This window comes from Macaca nemestrina, chromosome 3 (assembly GCF_043159975.1).
Source record: "Macaca nemestrina isolate mMacNem1 chromosome 3, mMacNem.hap1, whole genome shotgun sequence".
NCBI classification, from domain to species: domain Eukaryota; kingdom Metazoa; phylum Chordata; class Mammalia; order Primates; family Cercopithecidae; genus Macaca; species Macaca nemestrina.
The window spans coordinates 180,850,016-180,874,053 of NC_092127.1; the positions used below are offsets into that span (position 1 = coordinate 180,850,016).

Below are 24,038 nucleotides of genomic sequence, written 5' to 3' on the forward strand. Positions count from 1 at the left end.
CTCCTGACGATGTTCTTGCTGCCTATCAAGTCATTGTCACTGGGTGGCAGCCCGAGTTGGCTCTGAGAGATTTCCTTCGATGCTTAGAATGTCTGGGTATTTGCCTGTTTAGAGAGCAAGGCAAATATGAACGAAGTCACCCAGTGACGAGTGGGAGCGGAATGATGGAAAATTTCCATGCATCTCTTCTCTGCCACCCTCTTTTATCCTTGACGGTTCACACTTGACATCCAATGTTCTGCTTCTGAAGGTTCTTAAAAAAAAAAAATTCCCACTGTCACTGTATCAGCCACATCCTTCTAATTCCCTCTTATCAATTATCTCAGGTATTTATTTGACAAGTGCTATCTTTTTTTGGGGTGCGGGGAGGCCACAGTTGCTTTGAACATACAGTTTGGGATTAGTGCTGACAGAATTATAGTTCCTTGTCTTTCAGGCTAGTGATAACTCTGTAAAGATCCTCAAATTACAGCCTGTGGCACCTTGGGTAACAGCTGATCTGTCCTGATTAGGTTCAGCCAACTTGTCAGAGATCAGATTTGCTACTTGTGCTATGAGACCAGGAGGCATAGATGCATCAGCACAAAAGCAATTAATGTCCAGTTAGATCAGAGAGAGATGCGTTTTCAGAAATCAGTGTTGCACGTAGGAAAGGATCCATCAGAGGAAAAACATTGCCACTGTCACAAACACTGAAATGATGAGGGAACCAGACGTGGTATGATGAACCAGTCATGGTATGAATGAGTCAATCCAGAACATTTGAAAAATTGACAGGTAATAGGGTTCTTGATACGTGTGATTGAAAGCTCTGATTGTTGCTAATCTATTTCAAAGCCACTGTGGAACAACAATTAAAAAAAAACTCGGGGAGGCTTTAGGCAACTTGGTGCCATTTGCATACTATTAACAGCTATACTAGTAGCATCAGTTGCATAATTAACTGATTAATTATGCTAATATATGTACATGGTGATTTTGCAATAGTGTTAAATAGGGGAGGAGCAGCCTGGAGTGGACTTTCTGCCCAACTGAAACTGGTTGCCAGGCGCATCTCTTTATATTTGTGTCTCATGGACTTTTAAGGATGTGGGACATTTCTAATCAATATTTTGGGCGAGAGGAGGGGCAGGCAGTATATCAGAAAATGGGCTGTTTAGAGGACCTTTATATTCAACAAAGTGACTCTGGGTGCAAGCACTGATAAGCCTACTTCAAGGGGTCCTGCTGAGCTAACTTGCTCTCCAATGTGTGGGTGCCCCCAAGCAGCCTCATGCCCTAAAGAGGTGTTTCAGAAGTCCCTGGGAGATAAAGGAACTCAGCAGTCCAACAATTACTCCCTCCTCAAAAAGCTGCCTGATCAATGGCGTATAATTTCTAACCAAGCAGTCATCCATCCTCTGAGCCACCTTGTTTTTTTCTGAGGCATAAGCTCAGATAACTTCAAGTTATCATTATTTTATGTTCTTGTGCTTTGTTGGTTCAGAAATCCATCAGGGACTGCTCAGGGAACTAGAATTACAGTTTTAAAATATGTCCTAATACAACAGATTCTGGCTCTTCCCTCTGTCCATCCCACCCCAGCATCATTTGGGAGTGAATCACGATCATCGCCTGTTTAAGATCTTATCTCCATGTACAGGAGTAAATGCCTGACTACCAGCCATTGTTGCCCAGGTTTCTTTGTTTCTCCGAGCCAAAATATTTCCCAAGTGGAGAAGAGAAACAAAGATGATTGACGGTCTTGAGCCGAGTCTCATCAGCTGCCTTGCTGACAGCCTGGTGATGTGCACACGCTGCTGATGTGCTGGCTGGTGACAGCTGATTGACAGCCCAAGACTGGGAGACAAGAAAGATGAAGCTTGCTTAGAACGCCTGACGCGCACTGTTTATGCAGCGCTCTGAGCTCAGGCGCTGCCACCTTAACCCGTTCGAGGTCCAGGCATGCTGTGCCAGGCTGGGCAGATGCCTGGCTGTCCTGTGGCTGGAAGCTGCAGCTCTTCCTTCATGCTTCCAGGGAAGCTGAAAGCTTTTTTTTTCTGATGAGGAAAATAAGATTTGGCTGTTGCGTTTGTATTTGTTAAAAAAAAAAAAATCCGCAATTACACACATATGAAATAATAAGAGATATTCTAGCTGAGGTGTTTTTTTAGCCTTTACTAGAAAAAACTTTTCCTTCTTCCTCCCCATCACTGGTGTCTAGGGGGTCCTTTGGGGTCTATCATACTTTATCTCTAAGTTGCCACAAATCCTGTAATGGGCGTCTTCTTTTTTATTTATTGTTTGTCATCCCTTATTAGAATGTTATTTCCATGTGGATGAGGGCTCTGTTTTGTTACTTGCTGAATTCTCAGATTAATACAGGAACTCACACATAATAGGTAGCTCAATAAACATTTGTTGAATGAAGGAATAAATGAGTACACAAATGCATAGACATTTGTAGAAAAGTTTATATCATCAAATAAAATGTTGGCAAAGCAATCCTTTACTGAGGTCTTTGGACTTTTTTGAATAGGAAGAAATTGACCCACAGTGGTCCGCTGGCATGCTTAGACTCTGGGTTATGATCTGATATGTTTTTCTTTTTTTGAGACAGAGTTTCACTCTGTCACCCAGGCTGGGTTGCAGTGGTGTGATCTCGGCTCACTGCAACCTCTGCCTCTGGGTTCAAGTGATCCTCCTGCCTCAGCCTCCCTCTCGAGTAGCAGGGATTGCAGGTGCCTGCCACCACATCCGGCTAATTTTTGCATTTGTAGTAGAGATGGGGTTTCACCATGTTGACCAGGCTGGTATCTAACTCCTGGCCTCAAGTGATCCACCAACCCAGCCTTGGCCTCCCAAAGTGCAGCCACCGCATCTGGCTGTTCTGATAGATTTTAATAGGAAAAAAAGTCCCGGCAGTATAATAATTCAAGAGATAATGATGTTCTGGGTGATATATTGTTCCTTGCATCCAGAAAACAGAAAACTCTTCTGTATTGACCCTCTTCCTCCACGTGCCCCATCTCCTAAGCCCTTCACTCCCCTGATGGGGGAGTGTCCGCCCAGGTGAGATATGGTTGGGCAGGTAGAAGCCACTGATGTTTTCTTAGGGGATAGGTGGTAATTGGTGGGGAGAGCTTCAGGATGGGCCAGGTTATTAGACTATGTGAGAAATTGGCCTGTGCCTCCCTACGGCCACTTGCCTGTCCCTGCCCTGGACAGCACCAGGAAGGTGCTACTCTGGCAGCTGGAGAATTGGGCAGCTCCATGGAGGAAGTTCTAACCTTTGGATAAGGTGGACTCTAGAAAAGAAGCGGATCAGAGGTAGACAATTCCCTGGCAGCAGCTCAGTAGAATAAAGAACATTAGGGCTAAAAGGATCCTTTCTAAAAATGGAAACTTGGGCCAGAGAGGTTAGGTAGGTGCCCCACAGGTGAGGCTGAGCCTCAGGTTTCCTGACTCCAAAGTCAGCTTGCTCACTCACTCTGTCTCTCTGTCTCTCTCTCTCTGTCTGTCTCTCTCTCTCTCTCTCTCTCACACACACACACACACACATATACACACCCTATTCCTATATCGTGCCATAGCTAAGGGAAAATAAATGATTTTATCAACACACACATTTCTGGTAACAGAAATAAGGGTCCGAAATAATAACTTTCCTTTATCTGAAACAGAAGACAAAGGAAGCCAAGGATCAGGTTCCTTGAAGCCCTCTGTGCACCTACTCTGCATTTCTAAATCCAGCATAAAGTGTTGCTATTTCCTTCTCTGTCTTGGGTTAGGCTGATCACTGGCTCTTAGTTTCAAGCACAATATAAATTTCCCTTTGCTCCTTTTAGGCATGTAGCAGAACTGTGCCTCACACTATTCTTCCGCCTCATGACAGTCACAACCACCATTTGGGTAATACGCTTCTCAGCCAACCTAGCCTGTGTCCAGGTCCACATTGGCCACATTTTTAGGAAATATGTGGTTCACAACTCGTTCAGAAAATATTTCCTTGCTAGGAGAGATACATGGAGAAGGATCTCCTGAGGCCCATCTCAGCAGGCGATGCAGGGCTGAGAGGCTGGATGGTTTAGGAGAAAGGGCACAAGAGTTCAATGCAAACATTCTTGGGCTTTAATCCATGCTTTGCTCGATAAACAGAGACTTCATCTTCTCATGTGCAAGTGAGTATATTACTACCATCACTGCACTGGGTGCTATGGCTCACACCTGTAATCCCAGCACTTTAGGAGGCCAAGGTGGGTGGATCACCTGAGGTCAGGAGTTCAAGACCAGCCTGACCAGTATGGTAAAACCCCATCTCTACTAAAAATACAAAAATTAGCCGGGTGTGGTGGCCTGCGCCTGTAATTCCAGCCACTCGGGAGGCTGAGACAGGAGAATTCCTTGAACCCAGGAGGAGGTTGCAGTGAGCCAAGATCACGCTACTGCATTCCAGCTTGGGTGAGAGAGCGAGACTCTGTCTCAAACAAAACAAAACAATAAAAACACTGCCAGTGAAAATTAAATGAGATGTTATAATCAAAGAGCCAAGGACCATTTGAAGCATAGAATGATCAATATTTATTATCATTGATATGCATGGCCTTGACCTCACCATAGCTTCTATGCATTGAAAAGGCTTCCCACTGGGCAGGACTTATCAAATGCACAATGTGGACAGCCTGATGCCGAGGCTTCCTGGCCAGGTGGGAGTCCATACGACCTCTTTGATGGGCGGTTCCTGCTGAAATGCAGGACTGAGGAGATTAGGCTCTGCTCCCAACATTCAAGTGCAGAAACTCACTCTCACTTCTGGTAAGTGGCGAGCAGACGAAGGGAGTAGAGCGGGGAACAGTGATTAAGAATGTGTGGGGCTAAAGACTCCAGAACACATGGTTAAACTATGTGTAAGTGTGCATGGCTTTGGAGGTTAATGGGGGAAATGGTGTAACTACTAAAATGCCACCTTGTTTCAGAGCACTTTCTGTTGGCCTGTTTCTTAGAGAAAAATCTAATTCTTTTCTAAGTGGCCTTATTTGAACTGTAAGGGTTTGATGGGATGGTGCATGTAGTTTTTGGCAGTGCTCTCATCCTTTGAAAATGCTCCATAACACATTGGTGGGCGTTCTTATTAGATTGGATTCCAATAAGCACATGGCTTTCTCTAGATTGAGATCTAGGACAATGCAGATGAAATTTTCATCAACTTTTTAACTACTATTTGTGGTCTGGGCTAGGGGTCCCAGTAATTCTCTATCACACACTTGTTATTTCATCTTGACCTTAGTACTCTGTCTGGAATGAGGATTTCCAGTGGGACCACACGCATTCATGGCCACACTAGCCAAAAGGTATTCCGTGGCTGCTGGGGGGACATTTCTCTCTCCAAAAAGAGAAAAGTCGTTTTAAGAAATGTTATCACTCTCTGTGCTTTTATTTTCCTCAGTCACCAAGGTTCATTAGATAGTCTGAAGAACCGCCAATCCGCACCTCTGTGGAGCCATTTCTACACTTGCTGTTTCTCTTTTACATTGTTGTTCCTTACCTCCTTTATTTTTCCTGAAAGCTCCAATAGCTTTGCAATATTGACTAAGTTCTTCAATTTTGTCTTGTAATATGTGTTTTTATGTGTTGTGTATTTGGACATGTTCCCCTAAGGTAGAGAAACTCTGCAAGGGGCCCAAGTAGGTTCACTATGTCTGGTTTCTCTTTTTCTACTGCTTTTTATTGGTTCAACCTCACCCAGCTGTATTTTTACTGTGCTTGCTATACAGGAATTCTGAAAACATGTTTTCTCTATTTTCTCTTTCTCTTTATCTAATATCCCATTACATGATTTAAAACATGTTTCTGGGAAAATCACTCCTTGGTAATATGCATAAGACATTTTGACACCACACTTAATAACTACTATGGCAGGAATGTGGCCACTTTAAAAAGTTACATGCAAAGAGTGTGCACTGCAGCACATGGGGAAAGGGATTTCAAGCGCAGGAATTTAAGACCAGTGTGTGTTTTTTCTAGGAATAATGCCTTTATGGTGTCCCCCTGAAACCTGGAAAGGCACAGGTTCCTCTGGCCACTGCTTACAGCTGTTGAGCCTTCTCAGAAGGCATGGCCAGCTGGCCCTGCAGACTTGATCCTCCATAAAGTAATTTTGCTTCCCTAAACATTCCTCATTCTTTTTTTTTTTTTTTTCCATCCATTGAGATAGAGATAAAATTCATGGACTTTGGATCCACACAGATTCATTTTGAGTCTTTGCTCCTCCGTAACTACTGGATGTTAGGCATGTGAGATGACATTAGACATGAGGCTTAAACTACCTTAACCCCAGTTTCTTGATCTGTAACATCTGAGTAACAATAATACCAACATTTTAGGGTACTTGTGAAGGTTAAATGAGATGCACCTGTAACTTCAGCTTAGTGCCACTCTTGAAAAGCCACAGTAAATAAATATTTACTGCATGAATTAATGAATGGATGAATGACAGAATAAGTGAGTGAGTTAAATCTATGAGACAACAGCCACTTCAAATTACAATGGAGGATAGTTCCCATTGTTTATTTGACACATAATGGGAAGAACTCCGATTTTGGGCAGAGCCAAAACAGACTTGTCTTCTTTCTATATAGGAACCAAGAATTTAAGACCAATTGGGGAAAAATGAATATTAATGGCAAGTGGTGATTTAAACAAATAAATTCCAAAAAATTACAGTTACCACATCTGTCCAACAGAGGGTGAGATTTTCATCCCCCATTTTGCTCAGAGAGCAAGGAACTGCTGAACATTTATCAATGCTGGTAATTTCTTTGGGCAAGGTATATGTAAAGAGTGGGCTCTGTATCTTGTTCACTGAGGACCAGAGGAAAGGAAATTGATTTTGATTGCATTCAAAAATTTATTTTCAAGGAAAGAATGCACTTCCTCGATGTAGTCCTTGATGGTTAATTACGGGAATGGATTCTTGCCTTTGACTGTGGCATCTTGGTTGCTTAAAAACATAAATGTCATTTTCTCAGATGACTCGACCATGCATTTATTCACATGGGGTTCCATTAAATGGTTTCCGGATGGCTGTAGCCTCTGATGTTGTGATTTTATTTTATTTTTATTTTAAAGATGAGGTCTCACTCTGTCACCCAAGCTAGAGTGCAGTGGGAACTGATACTGTGATTTTAGTGTGTGTCCATTTCCGTAGCAGTCTTCATTAGGCTGGTGAGATTTGTAGCAAATTCAATTAGAAGTAGAGCAGATTGTTATTCGAAGTTGATTTGTTTCTTCACTCATTCATGGATTCATTCATTCAGAACTCACTGAACTCTTGCTGTTTGTCAGACATTGCCTTCCTCGGCCAGACAGTTCTTGGGAGAAAGATAGTTCATCACAAATTTTTAAATTTACTTTTGATTTGATTTTATTTAAAACTCTTACCTTAAATTAGCATAATTACCTAAGTTGCTCAGAAAAAGAATGTTCTTGTGACATTAATGGAAAATCTAGGACTAGTCATAAAAAATACTTGAGAGAAAGCCCACAATTGATAGATGAACTGACAGATTTCTGAAGGAGAAAAAGGAGACTCATCTCTTCTCATTTGTGGTTTCAAATTGATAGTATCAGAAGTTGCAAATTGGCCATAACAATGGCTTGAAGAGACATTCCATTCTCTAATGTCTGATAAATACCACACTAATGATCACATGAGATAATGGACAGAAAAGTGCTCTGAATGAATTTAAAGTGTGGTACAAGTTGAAGGTATAATTATTATCATATTTATAATTGATGTTTCAGATATGGTATGTTTTTATTGTCCTCTAATATGTTATAAGTCAAGCTGTTATGAAATCTGAGCTGGTTGTTAGCTCTTCTCTTAGGGGGTTACAATTGTCAAATGTACAGTCTTAAATACAAGTCAGATCTATGACTCCCCTCACGAGCTTGTTTTGGAAGTCTGAATGAGGTACTAACCAGAAAATGGACGTGATGTGCTCTTTGTCTGACTCTGTGTGACTATGTTATCTATGCAGTCCTGGCATATGCATTTCCTGACTTTCGGTTTTATGCAGTATATTGCCTATGGTTTTCAAACCAAAATAACACTACCCCATAGTGGGTAAAACAAAGTGTGTCAAATCTTTTCATTGTCACAATGACAGGTGTTGCTACCAGAATTTATTGTTTGGGGACTGGAGAAGAGAACTGTTCTACACAATAAAAAATTGTTGAGAAACATGTTATCTGACTCGTCTTACCTCCAACTTATTATGTTTTTGAAGTTAGGGTTGCCAGATAAAACGTAAGTATACAAATGCAATACTTGAGACATACTTCTGCTACAACCTTCTTTGATATTTATCTGAAACTCAAGTTTAACTGAGCATCCTGTGTTTTCTTTGTTAAATATAGCAGCGCTATTTCAAGGACCCCAGTTCATGTTCAAATGTGAAATCTTGACAATTCCAGAGCAGCTACAATGTGGTGTGAGCATGACACATTATACAAAAAAGACTCAGAGATCTACCTGGACTTCTTATTCACAAGTCTTACATCTATTTTTTTCCAGAAACTGTACTCATGAGCCCCAGCTAAAAAAAGAAACACCCCAGCAGAGGGTGGGAGTGAGGATGCAGGTCAAAGTCTGCCTGAATTTAAGTCCAAAGTCTGCATTGCAGGCCTTCCACAGTTGACCGTGCCAGGCATCTGGGCAGGTGTTGAGCCCACACATAGGACTGTGATATATATGGCTTGCTCAGGGGAACTTGCAGTATAACAAGGGAGACAGACCCATGAATGATGAACTCTAATGCAGTAGCATCCACCCTGAAGAGTAGTGCAAGCGAAGTTCTGTGGTGCACTAGAGACCTAATGTACAGCATAATGACTATAGCCAATAATACTGTATTATATGCCAGGAATTTTCTAAGAGATGATTTCAGGTGCTTCCATAACAATGAAAAATTGTAGAAGGATATGGCTATATTAGTTTGCTTAATTGTGGTAATCATTTCACTAAGTATATGTATATCAAAACATACTGTACACCTTAAATGCATATAATTTTTATAACAAAAATAGAATAAAAAATATAAAAAGTACAATGAGGCATGGAGAAGGGGGTGTTGATCAAGTCTGCTCCTAGTGGAAAAAGATTCAGCCTGGCAAAGACTTCTTTCTAACCTTCTAAAACCCTTAGTTCTTAAACTCATGGCAGAAAACACTCTACCACTATGTCTTTCAAATACAAAGCTTTCAATAGATACTCGTAACTTGAACAGATGATGCAGTGCTGGTAAATAGTACAAATGTGACCCAAGATATCTGTTTATCTAGCCCATAGGCACATTACTAAACCTATGGTTTCTCCCATATTTTAATACGTTTCCACCATCACAATCTCAAGTGACTGCAGCCTGTTTTGTATTACAGAGCAATCTAGAAATTTGTCCACAAAAAGAACGAGGACTTGAGACTCTCATATACATATATATATATATATATATACACACACACACATACACACATACATTTTAAATCTTTTTCTTAATTATTATTTTTTGAGATGGAGTCTTGCGCTGTCACCCAGGCTGGAGTGCAGTGGTGTGATCTCGGCTCACTGCAACCTCTGCCTCCCAGGTTTAAGCAATTCTCCTGCATCAGCCTCCCGAGTAGCTGGGACTATAGGCGCTTACCACCACTCCTGGCTAATTTTTGTATTTTTAGTAGAGATGTGGTTTCACCCTATTGGCCAGGCTGGTCTTGAACTCCTGACCTTGTGATTCACCCACCTCAGCCTCCCAAAGTGTTGGGATTACAGGCGTAAGCCACCACACCTGGCTGAGACTCATATTTTAAACTTCGAACTAAAATAATTCCTACCCAACCTACAATGCTAAGACTTTCATTTTTCTTTGGTGCTTTGGACCATGAGATTGCTAGAGTATTTCACCACATTGTCTCAAAACCTCCTAGTAAACCCAATTAGAGCATCAAATTTTACAGAATAAGTAATTCTCAGCAATAGTTAACTAGGTACTTGAATCTTATTGAATGCATCTTACTGGGTATAATTTCAGTGGAAGCACCTATTTATTTATTTAACCTTCCTCAATGACTTTCCCATGTGTCATCTGTCTATGCCCTGGGGATAAGAAGATGAATGAACAAAATCTCTTGCTTTGGAGGAGCTAAAGATCCAGTGAGCTATTGTTTCAAAGACTTGATTATTAGCAGATCTTAGCCATGGTTTTTCATATAGATACCCTCTGCCTCTGTTTATGAATCTGTTCCTAATAATGCTTCACATTATTTTTACACATTATTTCCAAATGCTACATTATTACTATTTTTTAAACATGAAGTATTTGGTAAAAACAGTGTTCAGCTGAGATGTGTGCAGCATTTGTTTTAGATAATAATGGTTGGTGATATTTTGGTTTAGTGGAGTGAGCCAATTCCAGGTATCCTTCCCCACAAGCCAATATATAGCTTAATCTTCACATTCATGTCATGTTTTCGAACTGTGAACACATCTTATTTATGCAGATGAGGTAAAATAAAGCATTTGTTGAAGTCAGGTTAAATTAGCACTCTTCTGCGACTGTATTAAGCAATGTTCAGATGGATTTCATTAAGAATGTAGAGGCTCCATGACAAAATTACCCATTGGGGTATGTTTCATTATTTATTGTTTAATCAGGGTAACCATATTGGAGTATTTGAATTCAGGAGCTTACAGAACTGGGTGCCTTCATGTATTTTGCTTTTATTATTCCTTCCAGGAGAATCAGCTTCACACAACCATTATGCCATACTTGTTTATTTTTATGAAGTTGGTCCTTTCCCAGTTGGTATTCTCCTTAATACTCTTTGATGGGAACTTCCCTGTCACAATATGTATTTTGGCTTTTCAACAAGTCAGGAGGACTTGAATTTGACAATGATGACACTAATTATCATTTTGAAGATCTGAAAAAGGAGGATGTAAAGTCACCTAGGAGCCTGGTAATAAAGCCCCTCCCATTTAATGAAGCATAGCACCATTACTCCTTACACATCAAAATTTGTCCTTCATTTTGTCAAAAACTATAAGAGCGTTACATTATTTTTACAAACTTTCCTTAAAAAATACATTATGTCTGACTTATTCCTGCCTTTGAATAATCTTATTTGCAATTCGATTGTTTGTCTTTGTTTTACTTTGAAAAATGAATCATTTGCTATGTCAGGATGAGGTTGTTACACTGAAAACAAAGAAAAAAACAAGAGTTCTTTCAAAATCTAATTATGAACTTGTCCCAGTCAGTAATGCTTGTGAGGTTATTTCCTCATAGACACACACGGTATCTCCATGTTGCTCTCATATTCCAGATAAAAATCAACCACCTGAGATGGTTCTCAGGTAAAGGATAATTATTTGTGTCTGTGTTTTCAGAATTAATTCAAGCTTTGAAAATATTCCAAAGATTAAAATTAGCTAGCTGAGAGACGTATTTGTCCATGTAAAATTTCCTTTGGAAATGTCTGTCATGTCATATGTGAGAAGTACTAGTATTTGGCAAACTGAGCTATACTTATTCAGTGTTCCCTTGAGGCATTTAGAAAGTTCAACTTTCAAGCTTTAAAACAATTGATATTAATTCTCTTTTTCAAATTTGCCTGCGTAAAATAACTTAGTTCTCATGCTTATTTGCTTTCCTTCAATAGGACCATAAGAGAAATGATAAATGGTGTTTGACTGATTGTGTAAATAAACCGCTAATTATATCCTTAATAGTTCTCCACCCTTCTAGACACTGTACTGGAATGTATTTCCTGTAAAATGCTTTAGTACTTAGAGCTCTATTATTTTTTTAAAAGATGGGCCCAAAATCAGTAATTATGAGAGTTATTATTCAGGTTCACAGCAGTGCGGCAGCTATTTTTCACTTGATAATTACCTTGTTAAACTAATGTCAGACCAGCGCCATGCCTTATTTAAGAAAATGGTCCACCAGCCCTGAGTAAGCAGGCCCAGCTGTGGAAATATTAAAAGATTTATTAAATCCAGGCTCATCTTCAGCACTGCCTCATCGACATTAGTTATGGGAGTTGTAGGAAGTTTTCTATTTCTCATTAGATGTTTGCAGCATCGTTCCTGAGGTCCTGCTGCAGCTCCTGACAGCTGGTGTTTCCATTGTGTTCCTTCTGTTTCTAGCTCTGGGTTTTGTGGCCAACCAGGATACCTTTTAATTGGCACAATCTTCATTCAGAGCCTTGAGGAGATGACCCATTCCCCGGAAATTAGGAATGCATATGATTTCATTTCACTTCCTACTTTCCCATTGTTTAAATTAATTAATTATTTATTTATTGAGACAGAGCCTCACTCTGTTGCCCATGCTGGCATGCAGTGGCACAATCTAGACTCACTGTAACCTCCACCTCCCGGGTTCAAGTGATTCTCCTGCCTCAGCCTCCTGAGTACCAGGACTATAGTCACGTGCCACCATGCCCGGTTAATTTTTGTATTTTTAGTAGAGACAGGGTTTCACCACGTTGGCCAGGCTGGTCTCAAACTCCTGACCTCCAGTGAGCGGTCTGCCTCAGCCTCCCAAAGTGCTGGGATTACAGGCATGATCGACTGCACCCAGCTACCTATTTTCCCATTTTTAAAATTACAGTTTCATTTATTACCTGTTTCTCTTTGGAAAAGAAAAAAAAATCAAGACTCTCCAATGTTAGCCATGGTTTTGGCTAAAAAGAGACAGATACAGATTTGAATTTTTAGTCCCATGTAAGTACCTCTTGCTGTAATATTATAATTTACCAAAAAAAAAAAAAAAATGGAGTCAGACACTTAGTAGGTTCTTATCTTGGTGGTTTTCAAGTATGTTCAATAATAACTTACTGAATTAGTTAATAAGTTAAAATGATAAACGTTCTAGTAATGCTTTACAGTTTAGGAAATGCTTTCATAAATCAGGACCATCTGTAAGCTTACTGAGGGTGAAGACTGTGTCATTCACCTTTGGAGTCACTGTGCCTGTTTCTGTGATAGAGAAAGACCCATGGTCAATATTTGACAAGTAGTACTTGGTGACCATGTGCCATTCCATCGTCACTACAAACCTGGGAGCAGGTGTCAGACTAACCATTAGTATCGAAGAGACGACAAAAGCGAGGCCTTCAAAGATGCAGAATTCAACTCTTCTGCCATATGGGCCCATACTGTGGACCCTTTACCATCCCACTATTCAGAACTTTTTTTTGTTGTTGTTAACAGTAGAGAATCTTTAAATATGACCTGTTTGGATTAAAAAAAAATTCTAATCTCTTACTCTGGATCCTGGAAACTTACCTCCTTCTCTCCTCATTCGCTCCTCCCAGAAAGAGCACAGATTAAGCATAATTAGTTCTTCATGGCAAATGTGTACCTGCAGCCTGTTTTTCTTATTGTAGTTCAGTGTGGATTGCTGAAATCCCTTCGACATTGCTGCTACAAAGCTGACATTTATAAATTTTCTTTCTTAACGCAGTATGGGGTCCTCCATATGTCTTCCACAATAACTCTCTGTGTTTTCAGGGAATCTAAAGATTTATTTCCTTCCAAGTCCTTGTTGCTGGCATTTTCTCCAAGCCTCCAAAACTGCCAAGAGATGAACTTCAATTTAGAGGAACTGTTACATTTGTCATTGTGAATTTGCTAAACTTTGGATAAATTTGAAGATTTATGCTTATTCGCAAATGGGCCCTGAGAATATCTTTGGAGCTCAGAAAGTTCACGCTTGACTTCCTTTTCACTGTTCTAAGTAAACGAGTTCTTAAATCCCTGCAGTCTCCCCGCCTGGGCTCTGGGTCCCTGCCATTGCCTTAGCCTGCGTTCATTTGGACCAACAGGAACTGAGATGTGACTTACCTCTGAGGTGTAGAGGAGGAGGGCCTTCTCCCTGCCTTGTTCTGTGGAAATCACATACTCGGTCTGCATTTCCAAGATAACCCAATTAGAGAATGCCTTACATAACCCCTCACTTTAAAGGCAAATAGCCCAGGCCTGTGAGTCAGACAAACTTGGCTTCAAATCACGACCCTGTCCTGCAATTGCCATATGACCTCAGGTGTTACAGCTAATTTCTCTGAGCCTCACCATTTTGATCTGTATAATGAAAATAAATGTCTGTCTGACACTGTTATTATAGTATTTGTGAGTAATATACATATAATCACTGATACACAGGAGTTTATCAATAAGTAATAGCTATTATAATCAGTATTTATATGTACAGTTAACATACCAAGAAATTGACTTTGCTTTGACTTGCTCAAGGCAACCCAGCTAGCTGCTCATAAAGTCAGGATTCAGATTAATGTTTCCTCATTCTTTATAAAACACGTGACTTGGCCGGGTGTGGTAGCTCACACCTGTAATCCCAGCACTTTGGGAGGCTGAGGCGGGTGGATCACGAGGTCAGGAGATTCAGACCATCTTGGCTAACACGGTGAAACCCCGTCTCTACTAAAAATACAAAAAAAAATTAGCCAAGTGTGGTGGCAGGCGCCTGTAGTCCCAGCTACTTGGGAGGCTGAGGCAGGAGAATGGCGTGGACCAGGAAGGCGGAGCTTGCAGTGAGCCGAGATCAAGCCACTGCACTCCAACCTGGGCGACAGAGTGAGACTGTGTCTCAAAAACAAAAACAAAAAAAACCAATAACCAAAAAACAAACAAACAAACAAAAACCATGTGACTTGGCCAGGTGTGGTGGCTCACACCTGTAATCCCAGCACTTTAGGAGGCGGAGACGAGTGGATCACTTGAGGTCAGGAGTTCAAGACCAGCCTGGCCAACATGGTGAAACCCTGTTTCCACTAAAAATACAGAAATTAGCTGGGCATGATGGTGGGCGCCTGTAATCCCAACTACTCGGGAGGCTGAGGCACGAGAATCACTTGAACCCAGGAGTCAGAGGTTGCAGTGAGCTGAGATCTAGACACTGCACTCCAGCCTGGGTGACAGAGTGAGACTGTGTCTAAAACAAACAAACAAACAAACCACATGAGTCTATTTATTAGTAACTTGCTAAAAGTTCCATACTCTCATTTTCATTTTAAACAGTCTAGAAGAAACATAGTTTACAGGGACCACATATCATATTTTGTTCTTTGAATCTTCAAAATATTTTAGAGCCAAGTACGGGGGGAAGTGTCATTAACTGCCTTGATTTTAGTGATGTGCAAAAAATTGGAGACAATCTATTGGATAGGTATTTTAGTTTTCGATTGCAGAATATCAAATTACCAAAAACTTGGTGAATCGAAATAACACACATATATTATCTCACAGTTTCCCTGGGTCAGGAGTCCAGGCTAGGTTGCTAGGTGCTCTGGCTAGGCTTTCACAAGGCTGAAACTGAGGTGTCATTTGGGGTTGAGGCTTGTTGGCAGAATTTGTTTTTTTGCAGTGGTAGGATGGAGGTTTCTATTTTTTTTTTCTGGCTATTAACTGGGGGCTGCTTGCATCCCTGGAGGTCTTCTACTGCTCCCTGGCATGGGAGTCCTCTCTACAACAAGCAGCTTGCCTTTTTAAGACAGGAGAATCCCTCTCCCTTCAACTCTCCAACATTAAGCGCTTGCCTCATTATATCAGACCTGCCCAAGAAAATCTCTTTTCATGAACCTGAAGTCATCTGATTAGGGACTTTAATTGCATCTGTAAAATGAATCATGGGATAATATCCCCTCAAAGGCACAAGAAACACTCATGATCAAGGAGTGGGATTATACAGGGTGCATATACCAGGGGTGGGAATCTTGGAGGCCACTCAGAATTCTTTCTACCACCAGGGCATGAAGCATGTACATAATTATATTATAATATGAGACATCCTGATAAGCATTGTTTTTTTTTCTTTTTTTTTTTTTTTGAGACAATGTCTTACTCTATCACCCAGCCTGGAGTGCAGTGGCGCAATCTTGGCTCACTGCAACCTCCGTCTCCTGAGTTCAAGCAATTCTCATGCCTCAGCCTCTTGAGTAGCTGGAATTACAGGCGTGCATCACTATGCCTGGCTAATTTTTGTATTTTAGTAGAGATGGAGTTTCACCACGTTGGTCAGGCTAGTCTCAAACTCCTGACCTTAAGTGATCCACCCATCTTGTACCCGCAAAGTGCTGGGATTACAGGTGTGAGCCACCACACCTGGCCCTCACAAGCATTTTCAAACAAGGGAAAAGTGCCCTGTGAAGCCAGGGAACAGCGGTCATTTCCCACTATAGGGGTTGGGAGGCATGACAGAGACAATGAGTATAATTCAAGTAGGCAGAGATAGAGGTGAGGGTCAGTGAGGTAGAAATGGAGTGGAAGAAGCACATCCCAAGGGAGGCAAAGAAGGTATTTTGGGAAAATAGTAAATGCTTTTGGTTGGCTAGAACTTGCTGCTCTGTGGTTTTTAAGAGACTTGTGTTGTGAACCTGTTGAAATCTTTAGAAAAGGTGATGGGGACACTCTTGGGTATACCTGATTCCATGAGCGTCCTCTGCTTTTTTCATATACTGGCTAATGAAGAAGGGAACAATTTGGCCACATGTCTGTTGTGTGTGGGGCTTTGAATCCTATCACTGTAGTCACCCTTCAGGACCTTGAAAAAGTCTTTCTTCTCCACCATTTCTGGTGGAGAATTCCAAACTTAGGGGCTTCTGTGGCTTGTAAAATGCCTTTCTCCCTTGTAGAAAAGGTAGACAAGTCTGAAAACAGTGGGTTCAATTCTGTAAGCTACACATTAAACCAGCTGGAGTTGGTTGTAGGTAAAATAACTCAAAACCATGTTGTATAAGAAATGGCATTGGCTGGGCATGGCCTGTAATCCCAGCACTTTGGGAGGCCGAGGTGGGCGGATCACAAGGTCAGGAGTTCAAGACCATCCTGGCCAACATGGTGAAACCCCGTCTCTTCTAAAAACACAAAAATTAACTGGGTGTGGTGGCACACGGCTGTAGTTCCAGCTACTCGGGAGGCTGAAGCAGGAGAATCGCTTGAACCCGAAAGGCGGAGATTGCAGTGAGCTGAGATCCTGCCATTGCACTCCAGCCTAGCAACAGAGTGAGACTCTGTCTCAAAAAAAAAAAAAAAAAAAAAGAAAGAAAAGAAAAAAGAAATGGTGCATGGATTCATTCATGTGTTCATTCAGCTAATACGTACCATATTCCTGCTGTGTTGCTCAATCTACTTTTCCTCAGGGGATCCATCAAACAAGATAGCAACGGCCCCTGCCCTCATGAGGTTTATAATATAGACTCTAGATCATAGATAATTTAGACTTTAGATTCTTGCAGAATAAGGAGCTTATAAAGTAAAGCTTATACTAATTATTAATGAATTTTAGTTTTGATAACTGCTATGAGCAGAATATATGTGATGCTTTAACCAATCTCTATGGGGGCAGCAGTGAAAGCTGCCATGGGGTGTGTGGAGGGGAGTCAAGCTAAACCTCTCTGAGAAGTTATAATAAAGGTTGAAAAAAAATCTAAGTAAAGAAATACATCTTGGAGTGTTTGCATGTATCTGTTGGGCTGATAGAGTGAAGGACTGTAGATTTGGGATAGACTGGATCTGACTGGACTCCTGTCTTTTATTTTCTTCCTGATGTACAGGTTCTTAGATATCACAGCCCACCTCATTCCCTAGTCCCCTCTGGAGGATTAATTGTCCCTTCTCTCTGTACCAGTGACATGTAGCACACATATCTGTTATGTTACAGCTTTCATAGTGCACGGTCATCTGTTTATATGTGCTGAGTTGGGATCTCTCTGGAGATGTCCTCGGACAGTAATTGCAGCCTTTTCACCCCTTAATCTCCAAAATCTAGGATTTCACCTGGCACTATATTTGCTACTGAATGGTATTTGTTGAATGAATATACCACAACTCGTTGGAAATGATAGAAGTCACATGTTGACAAACTGTAGTGCTTTAAAAGGAAGATCTTTCAAAACAACAGTTTTCCAAAATGCGACGATCTGCCCCAGAATGACAGGCAGAACTCACCATCTCTGGAGCTGACAAGCATCCCAGAATTCTGTATATATGAATCAGAAGCAAAGCAGAATTTGAAAAACTCGATTATAACCATTCTCAATTATCAAATTATGTCTTTGATTCGATTACTGGAGAAAGTGAATGCATTTTTTTCCACAGGTCAGATTTATGTCCACAAGTTGCATTACTGATTGGGAGAGTCTTTCCTAGCCATACACTTCTGAGTTGTGTTTTGCATTTTGGTCTCCTTACTGAAAGTTGTATTTATAACAAGGATAAGATTTTTTTCTATTATAAGTAAAATACACGCATTGCATTAAAGAGATATTCCAACTCATTATTAGGGCTGAAAATCCTGTCCAACTATGAATGAAAATATGCCTGTGCAAGAGAGTAAGGCGTCAAGACAGACAGAATAATTATCACTTAGTATAGAAGAAAAATGTATATTCATATACATGAATTAGATCTCATCCTGAACACAGTTCTCCAGTGGAAGAGAGAAGCATAAGTGGTTATGTCCCAGAAGTCCATGAGTTCTATTAGACAAGTATCACATTAGCATGAGACAAAAATCAAACCGATGCAGAAAGTTCATGAGGTAGTACCTGCCATGCTGCTTTTAGCAGCGGGAAGGGCAAAGGATATGGAGGGACAATCAAAAGAACAGCTCGCACAATTGGAGGCCTGGTGGGATTGATCCATGGGCAAAGAACAAAAGATGTACGACGTAGCTAAGCAACTGTTACAGAGGATGCATCGTGATAGACACCTATAAACCTCCAAGGCTCGTATGTGGCATGTTTAGGGCAGTATGAGCCAGGAATATAACTGAATGCAAAAAGACAAAAGGAGAGTTTAAATAGCCGAGTGTCTGCCAGAAGAAAAAATGATGGAAACTGTCTCTCAGAAAGCACTGAAAACAAAGCTGATTTCTTTCAAATGGAAGATGTCACAGTTTAGTGCTAAAAAGACAAAACCAAGGAATATTTATGGAGCTCTCACAGTCAAATATCTGGTGACTGTTTCCCATCTCCAATTCCAAGTTTAATTTTTATTTTTCTTCCATTAATCATATTAATTGTACCATGTGATTGTATGATTCCTTTATTTTATGTTCAAAAAACCTCCCTCATGTAACTCAACAAATGAACAGATACTTGTATGTTGTGATTATAATTTTTAAAAGTATGAACACCTGAATTCAAGTGTAAAAGGCAATGTATTTCATTAAAAATAGTTGCTTTAATATACTTGGTACCTTTATTTTATGTTTAAAAAAAAAACCATCATATAACCCAACAAATGAACTGATATTTTTATATTGTAATGATAATTTTTAAAAATATGGACATCTAAATTCAGGTAAAAAATGCAATCTATTTCATTAAGAAGTGTGTGTGTGTGTGTATATATATATATATATATTTTTTTTTTCTTTCTTTCTTTTTCTTTTTTGCTCTGTCACCCAGGCTGGAGTACAGTGGTGCGATTTTGGCTCATTGCAACCTCTGCCTCCCAAGTTCAAGTGATTCTTGTGCCTCAGCCTCCTGAGTGGCTGGGACTATGGATATGCACCAGCACACCTGGCTAATTTTTGTATTTTTAGTAGAGATGAGATTTCACCATTTGGCCAGGCTGGTTTTGAACTCCTGAGCTCAAGTAATCTGCCTGCCTCAACCTCCCAAAGTGATGGGATTACAGTCATGAGCCACCATGCCTGGCCTACTTTAATATATTTTGAAATCATAATGACTTAACCTTCTTTCATTTTTTACTTTTTACTTGCTGTTCATGCCTCCAAAAATTGTCTCCAAAAATTTTTAAATACTTAATATCATCAAAAGGAGTTTCAGAAACTGATAGGGTGGTCAAAATTCAAGATTTTAAAGGAAGATGATCTGGGGAGTGCCTTAGATTGGTTTAATTAAAGAGAAGCCCACTTGAAAGTTTCATCTGGAAGAACTGGAAAGCCTTCTCTTTCAGTCTCTCTCTCTCAGTTTCTGTCTCTCTCTGTCAGTTTCTGTCTCTCTTTCATTCCTAATTGTTTTCTTCTATCACAAAGATTTTGAGACCTATTCCAGAACGATAGGGATTTTCCCAAGCTAGAAGAATTGGGCCCAGAGTTTTAAACTGCCCCCCTCATCAAAGGACCCCAAATTACTAGAAATATCAGCCAGCCTGAACTCAGAAGATTTGCAAAAAGTATGAGTAAACTATCTCTGATAAGAATTTATTCAATATGGGACTGCAAATGTTATTTCATCCATTCGCATATTCATTCATTCTACACTTAACAATGCTAACATTTGTTCATTAATTTGCCAAATGTTCTCTGTCTCCTTGTACTTAATACATATAAACCAGATTTTTGTGGATGCCTCTGGTAGCCTTAAAAGTCTTCATAGAAAATGTGAAAGAAAAAGTGTCTCCTCACATTTGACATACATAAATTTGGATTTTGTATGGCAAAGTAAAAATTAATTTTATGTACCAAAGGGTTAACTTTCAAAAGTTGTAAAGGCTAAGCGGTAGCTTTCAGTCTTGGGCAGTGGTTGGCTTCATATGAAGGCTATAGAAAAATAATTTCTAGAGTTCAAAGCTCCTTGTATGTTTTATCATTAATTGATTTTCTCCTCATCTTCCTCCCGCTCCTCTTCCTCTTTCTCTGCTTCCTTTTTCTTCTTCCTATAAAAGAAAATACTCTTCATTATTTGAGTCTCAGGATGACAAAGTTGTGCCATCCCTTTTGGTGTTGGGGAGGTGGATGAGGAGCAGTGGTGTATCAAATAACAGGGCTTGTGATATTTCTAAACTTTGTTTTACTGAAATCCTACTGGACATGTCCCATTTTTAGGTTCCTCCAAAACTACTGACCACATCAGGTGTTGGTACCGTTGGTTGGATGTTCTAAATAGATCCCTTAAATCATGTGCTTTTACACAGATACTTCTATACCTGTCACCTTAATTACTAAACTAAACGGAATGTGATTTGGGATTAGAGCAAACTCAGGTAAATGACTAGTAAATTCAATAGAACCTATAGACAGGTATTATATTAACTCAATAATATCTGTAGACAACTAGTTTCAGTCATTTGGAATCAGGTAAGTTCTTATTCTAAAGTCCGTCCATTGAGAATAGAAATCATTGGAGAAGAAATGCAAGGGACGTATGTTCATTGAAGATAATTCTTAAAACACAAAAAAGCAAAAGAAAGGAGGATAGTAAAAATTATCCATAATTGCATAGTTCAGAGACAAATCATTCAACATTTTTGTTTATACCCTTCCGATTTTTCTTTGTTTTCCAAGTTTATGTGTTTTCTTTACAGAATCAGAAACATTCTGTATGCACTCTGCAACCTGTCCTTATCTTTGCTCAATATACAACAACCACCTTTTTGTCATAAAATTTTCTTTTATTATGTCCCTTTTAATGCCTGTGAAATATTCTGTTTTATGAATTAGCTTCATCTAATTAACTTATCTCCTGTCATTGAATATTATTTGCCTTAGTTTTTTATACTATAGTTAATTGTGCCTTAATGAACATCCTGTCATTAATTTTTTGTGAACACATCGAATTTTCTTTCTTAGAATAAATTCACAAAAGAAAAAATGCTAAATTAAAATAAAAATTTAAATTATTGTTTGAAGACAGGAGTGGGGGCTCACGCCTATACCCTCAGCTACTCAGGAGACTGAGGTGGGAGGATTGCTTGAGCCCAGGAGTTTGAGGCTGCAGTGAGCTATGATCACACCATGGCACTTCAGCCCAGGCAATAGAACCAGATACTGTCTCAAAAATAAACAAAATCAAATAAGTGAAGAAAAATAAATAAAATATTGTTTTACATTTAAAGACTTTTAATAGACATGGTCAAATTTTGATTCTTAAAATTTGTATCAATTTAAACTCCTACCAGCAATACATAAGCAAGTCCACTTTACTCAGCAGCAGTAGTTATTGTTACAAAAAAAAATACATTTTAACTTTCTAGTCTTGCTCGCTCTTTACTTACTTATACAAAAAAATCCATATCTTTTTAACATTTATATTTAAAACTAATTCCAAACATAAATTTATTAATAGTTTTTTTGTTATTCTGATTTTAGGAGATTTAATCAGAACTAATACCTCAGGGAAAACACTTAACAATTTTTGTGTTCCTGGTTAGGGTTTTAAAAACATTATTAATTTAAATGTTTGATATTAAATGTTTTTATGAAGAGGTCTCTGTTGATATGAATTTCTGTTACATTTTATGTTACCTCCTACAAACAAAGGAAGTAAAATTCTAGATTTCTTTTTAAATAAATTGAAAAATAGACTGTCAACACTCAAGAATTTGAAGGTATGATATAGATGATATTTCCAAACATGCACAGTTGGATATCATGGGTTCAAGGAAATTCTGCAACTTGCCCACACAACCACTTGTGTAGCAAGGGGAGGTTTGAACACTGGATTTCCTGTACTAAATTTAGTATGTTTCTCCATTGTTTTCTACTAAAGCCATTAACATCCCCTCCTGTTCAGTGCCACATTTATGTAATTCAAAGTGCTCCCAAAATGTTACATTAGATTAGGTATTAGACAAAAGAGTCAAAGTTGGGGGCGGAAACAACGTTTTAAAAAATACAGGCAAATAGGCAATATAAAGATTGGATTGTTGCTTTTTGGGGACAGAAACTCAGGAGTGTTGTGTGTTGAGTCTAATTTTCCTATTTGGGGAAACGTTTCATTGACTTTGTTTTGGTAATTCTCTGGGGGCGATGGAGGGTTTAGAAGTAAAGGCATGCGGGTGAATGAAGCAGGTGAGCTGAAGTCTAGGGTACATGTGCCTGTGATCCAAAGGAGGCAGATGGAGAATGTGGAGAGAGAGGACCCTTCTTGCCCAGAGCTGAGCTTCAGGAGCATGAGAGCTGGAGGTGGAAAGGAGTGGAGGAGGAAAACCACGAGGCTGGGCTGGCCAGTGATGGCCGGTGCTGTCGGGTATACACTGGCTGCTGCCCAGAGACTGTGGCATCTCTAAGTCCAGCTCCCTGGATAATTGGTCTTCTGTCTCTGTCTCTTTTTAATTAATTAAACTCCACACTTTCCTTGGATTTCACCAGTTTTTCCATCCAGGGTACCACATTGCGTTCACTGTCACATCTCCAACAGCGACTTCCAGTCTATGACAGTTTCTCAGTCTTTCTTTATTTTTCACTATCTTGTCCATCTTGAAAAGTACTGTTCAGGCAAATATCCTGTAGTGCTTACTAATCTGAATGTATAGTTTCTATAGTTTTTCTTGTGATTAGACTTGTGATTACACTGAGGTTGTAGGTTTTGAAACAATATTCCGGAGGTGAAATACCCTTTTGTCACATTGTATCAGGGGGCACATGATATCCACAGGCCATCGCTGGTGATGTTAACTTTCATCTCTCAGTTAAGGTAGTGTGTGCCAGGTTTCTCTCCTGTAGAATTGCTGTTTTTTTTTTCTGTCCCTTCTCCATTTATTGAAATGAATATTCATTCACTCTATTCATTGGAAGTCAGTCACTAAATCTAGCCACCTGCATGGGAGGAGGGCAGAAGTTAAGCCCCATCTCACACAGTGGGTACGATCTACACATTAAAATGTGGATTTTTTTCTTTAAGAAAGATTAATTCTTTCTTACTCATTTATTTATATAATCATTGATTTGAAAACAGACAAGCAGAAGGGAGGAGAATCCAGCCGGCCTCAGGAAGAAAGCAGCTCTTCATTTGGAAAGGTGGTTTGAGCCTCTCTTCTTACAGATTCTCCAGGACGCTTCCGTCTCCCCTCCTGTCTCCCACCACATCAGGGGACCGCTGGGGAGACTGACGTGAAATGCGAGTGGCAGGAGGCCCCAGTGTGGACAGGCACTAGTAATTTGATGTCCCCACTACATACATCATTCATCGTTACCCTCAGCATTAAACCCTGCCATGGAGGAATGATGACTGTTTTCTTTCTTTTGCACCCATGTGATGGCATTTTACAACCCGAGCCTTTAGAAGAT

General features: G+C 39.9%; 1 protein-coding gene across 10 annotated transcripts in view; it reads left to right on the plus strand.

The window, feature by feature from the left end:
* Positions 1-24,038, plus strand: part of LOC105487894 (LIM domain binding 2) — a 394,665-nt gene that overhangs the window by 144,769 nt on the left and 225,858 nt on the right. The window lies entirely within an intron of this gene.